The sequence below is a fragment of the Carex rostrata genome, chromosome 8 (assembly GCF_964058835.1).
Source record: "Carex rostrata chromosome 8, lpCarRost1.2, whole genome shotgun sequence".
Classification (NCBI taxonomy): domain Eukaryota; kingdom Viridiplantae; phylum Streptophyta; class Magnoliopsida; order Poales; family Cyperaceae; genus Carex; species Carex rostrata.
The window spans coordinates 4661119-4665694 of record NC_135925.1 but is presented as its reverse complement, the minus strand read 5'-3'; the positions used below and the strand labels follow the sequence as shown (position 1 = coordinate 4665694).

Genomic DNA, 4576 nt, shown 5'->3' with positions numbered 1-4576 from the left:
TTACCTTAATTGGCGTATGACTAGCCCAAACCTCCATGAAATTAAATCCAATTTTTCCTCCAGCCAACATAATTTTATAAAATGAACCAGACGAGTAGATCCCATTAGAAGAAAACAGTAAATTCTTGTCTTTCTATTTTTTTAATTGAAATGCATCAATTGAGTAGGAATTTTGTGAAATTGACGATGTTAGACTAGAAATATTTAGAAATTTTTTATGCTGGTACCAGTTTGGTATCATTCATAGTCGGTACAATACAAAGCTTTATGGAAAGACTTGTTAGTTCTTACTATAGATGGAAAAAGAGAAAAACAATAAAAAGGAGGAAAAAGAGGTATTTTGCGCCTTGGCATCTGTTGAGCCTGAAATAAGGAAAAGAAAAAAAGAAACAATCACTATACCTAGGCTTAATTGGGTTTTAAGATGTTCTTCAAAATTAGAAAGGAAACATCTCATTAAAGAAAAGGGGACATTGATGGGGGAAGCGAATCCTCTAAACAGTCAAAACTTACACTCCAATTTGAAGGTAACAGATTTTGTCAAAATCTACGTAACGCTTTCCTCCAAACAGTACTCGTTCCCTTTTGTTCCCTCTCCAATTCTCTTTCTGGAGCGGATGACCTCGTCCAATCATCCTTGATTTTGTAGCTCTCATCTCCGCACAATAAATTTGTCGTTCACTTCCTCTGCGTCCCCCGTCTAGAGCACAATCTTAAGCTTCATGGAACGCATTAATTAATATATAGTACTTGATGAACAGCAAATAAAATTTTGTATACATGGGCATTTTTGTCTTTTTATGCAATCATCTCATTATTTTATCTAAAGAGTCTAAACTCTAAAATTTCATTAAATAATATGTAAAAGTAGCGTTATTTTAAATTCTGCTTGAATAGAACTATTCACCCACTGTTGTACCATACTCTTAAGTTTAGGCCGTTCGATTTCTTTAAAAGTTGTGTAGATTTTTTAAAAGTCGTGAAAGCACGACTTTTAAAGAAATCGAACGGCCTAAACTTAAGAGTACGGTATACTTAAGTGTATATTAGCTTTACTCTAAAATTGGTGTATTTTAAAATTGTTTGCAATGCGCCTCTTTGTTAATTTTGTTATAAGAAATTACCGCATAACTTTGGTATAACCAGTGTTCTAAATAGCGCGCTATAGCGTTTTTGGACCCTAAACGCTGAGCTATACAATTAAAACACGCTATTTGAGCTACAGATGCTATAGCGGTAATAGCGGTCCGCTATAGCGCATAGCGTGTAGCGCAAATAGCGCCCGCTATGCAACATGCTTTTTTTTTTCTTTTCAATTTATATGGGCTTTAAATAAAGGCTCAGATTGGATTTTAACCGTGATTTTTTTTTATAATTGACGTACTAAGCTTTATATTAAATTATTAATTATTATTTTGATAAAAAAATTATTAATTATTAAATGAGATCAAATAAGGAAGCTACAGCGCGCTATGCAACATGAGCTGTTTTTTTTTTCTTTTTTTTTTAATTTATATGGGCTATAAATAAAGGCTCAGATTAAATATATTAAGATATTTCTTGAAGTAACAAAATGATACTTACTATATGGTAGTTTGAATATTTTGAATAGATTAAGATAATTAATTATGCCATGATGTCTAGGTTATTTTGAAATTTAAATAGAAAAAAGATAGATTATGTCATGATGCTGAATATATTTTGAATAGAAAAAGATCGATAGTTTATGATATTAGTAATACTATGGATATTTTGAGTCGCAATTTGGACTTTGTATTAGTTCAATATGAATACTATAATTTTTTAATCAATTTGATGTTATTTATTATTCTATGAGACTTAGATAATGTTGATATTTAGTACAAATATATGATATAATTTTTATAAAAATAAAAAAAACGCTATGTGGCATAGCTTTCGCTATAGCGACGCTATTCGCTATAGCTTTTTTTTTCGGCTTCCCGCTATGACGCGATAAACGCTATTTAGAACCTTGGGTATAACTTTATTAGTTTACCTGTTAGAAGTTTGTGTTCGCTATTTTTGATTCATATACGAATGGAGAATTATGTTAATTTTTTGAATAATTATAATCATTCCTACACCACTGTCCCTTCATTTATCTCCGCATTTCTATTAAAAAAAATTTGTACTATGGTTCCCACTAATTATATGGTTCATATTTTACAATTGCTGCACTCATCCTACGTTAACCTTCATAATAATAAATACTAAAATGTAAGATATTAATACTTACAAAATTAGATATTAATATTTGTATGTGTAACTTGATATGACGACCCTTTTTCCAATCCACAATGGTCCCTGCGTCAATCTTCATCAAATGAAGTAGTGGGGATCCCCGTATCGCCGCATCAACATTCTCCAATCGCAGGGTCGGAACCAGGATTTGAATATGGGGGGTGGGGGGGGGGGGGGGGGCGCTAAACATCATTTATAAAAAAATAATGAAAAATATTTTTTTTTATAACACAAAATCTTTCACTATTTGAGTTAATAAAAAGATACAATAAATAACTAGCATCAATAAAACACCATGTCTATCATAACTAAATTAAAAACATGAAATATATTATTTAAATTTAGACCTATGATTTCCTAAAAAATCAAATTCATCAATAATCTCATCTGAAGTAATCTTATTAGCTATTTCATTCTCAATATAAACAAGCATGTAGTCTCTGAGAAATTCGTCACCATCTTATTTCGAAGCTTAGTTTTAACGAGCTTCATGGCTAAAAAAGCCCGTTATGTAGTAGCAGTTGAGACAGGAAGAGTAGTAGTTAGTAAAAGCAATCTATCAACTAGAGGATACGAAGCGGATTTCTCTGCCAATTGACATGCATTTTCAATACTAAATGACTTCACTTGTCTTGGGTCTAGACCAACACTAAGGGTAAGAAGTTCAGTAGATTGCTCACTAAATCGACCATTTATCTCTTGTAATTGTTGATCTATTGTGACATTAAATATGTCTACTCGATAATGATGTTCTATAGTGGTATTGTCTTTCTTACTACGAGATCAAATTAGATCAACAAACCTTTTATTCATATCGAAAATTTCAATCTCATGTTTTGTACAAAACAATTTTACCTTATCCAAAAGAGGTTTCCAACCATGATCTCTTAGCTCTTGAAGTAGTGACTTTGTGCTCGATAGCAGATGCGCTGCATTAAGAATATCCAAAGATTTCAATTGTAGAGTTTGGCATAACACATCTGTAATTACCATGATAACTTTCATTAAATGTAGAATTAACACAAAATCGAATGAGAGAAGCAATTTCACACCAAAACCGGCATCCCCTCGAGAAGTATATGGTACCGAATGATTAGTTGATATGCTCTTTAAAATAGATGTTGATGCATCAAACTGGAAATTGCCTTAAAATGAGAGCTCCATCTAGTATCTCTTGGCCTTTGCAATGTACCAATTTGATTTGCCCCTCTACCAGTGTCAAGCTCACGCAAATCAATTTGGCAGATCATTTCTTCAGCCTGTTGTGCTTGCAATTCATCATGACGTTTTGGAGATGCACTAACAACATTTATAACAAAATTCACATTCTAAAAAAAATTATGAACTTCATGCACATTTCTTAATACTGCAACAAGGGCCAATTGTAATTGATGAGCCATGCAATGAACATAGTATGCATACAGACATTCTTTAAGAATAAGAGCTTGTAAACCATTTCATTCACCGCGCATATTACTCGCTCCGTCGTATCCTTGACCTCTAATGCGGCATATGCTTAAACCATTGTCAGATAGAGCTGAAGCAATTGCATTCTTTAAGGTTAGTGATGATGTATCTTTAACATGAATAAGATCAAGAAACCTCTCACAAATAAATCCTTTTCTATCGACAAATCGAACAACAATTACCATTTGCTCCTTCTTAGATTCATCACGAGATTCATTAATAATCAAACAAAACTTCTCATTCTCAATTTCTTCTCTAATTGCAACCTGTACTTTTCGAGCCATGATATGTAGAAGTTTTTTTTGAATTAACGGTGAGGTGTATTTCGCATTCTTTGGAGCATTCTCTAACATAACTTGGTTCACTCCCTCATTGTATGAAGCAAGCAATTTTATCATTTCTAGAAAATTTCCCTGATTTATTGATTTGTGAGATTCATCATGCCCCTAAGAACACACGCTTGAAATGTTAACCATTTAATTGAATCAATGGAAGCTTTGAGCCTCAACCTTGCTTCTTTCACTTCTTTTTCAGTTTTCTTCTCTATAACCGTTTCAATGTGGCCCATCTTATTCTTAATGCCTCTAATTTTTTTGCCTCCATCATACCTCCATTTTTATAAACTTTAATAACTCAAAATTCAAATCTTAAAATTCAAAATAAAACCGTTGGATATGAACTACATCATTTTATCTATGCACGTGTAAAAAATTATATCATTTCAACTTTGTTTTGGTTGTCATCTTGAGCTTGTAAAAATGTATGCTAATGTGGATAATTTATAGACATTGATTGTTTAACTTATTGATTCACATAAAAGCAAAATCAAAATGTAATAATTTTTTCT

General features: G+C 32.1%; 1 pseudogene; it reads right to left on the bottom strand.

Moving 5' to 3' along the window:
- Nucleotides 1-2849: 2849 nt before the first annotated feature.
- Nucleotides 2850-4302, bottom strand: LOC144558654 (uncharacterized; annotated as a pseudogene).
- Nucleotides 4303-4576: the final 274 nt, after the last annotated feature.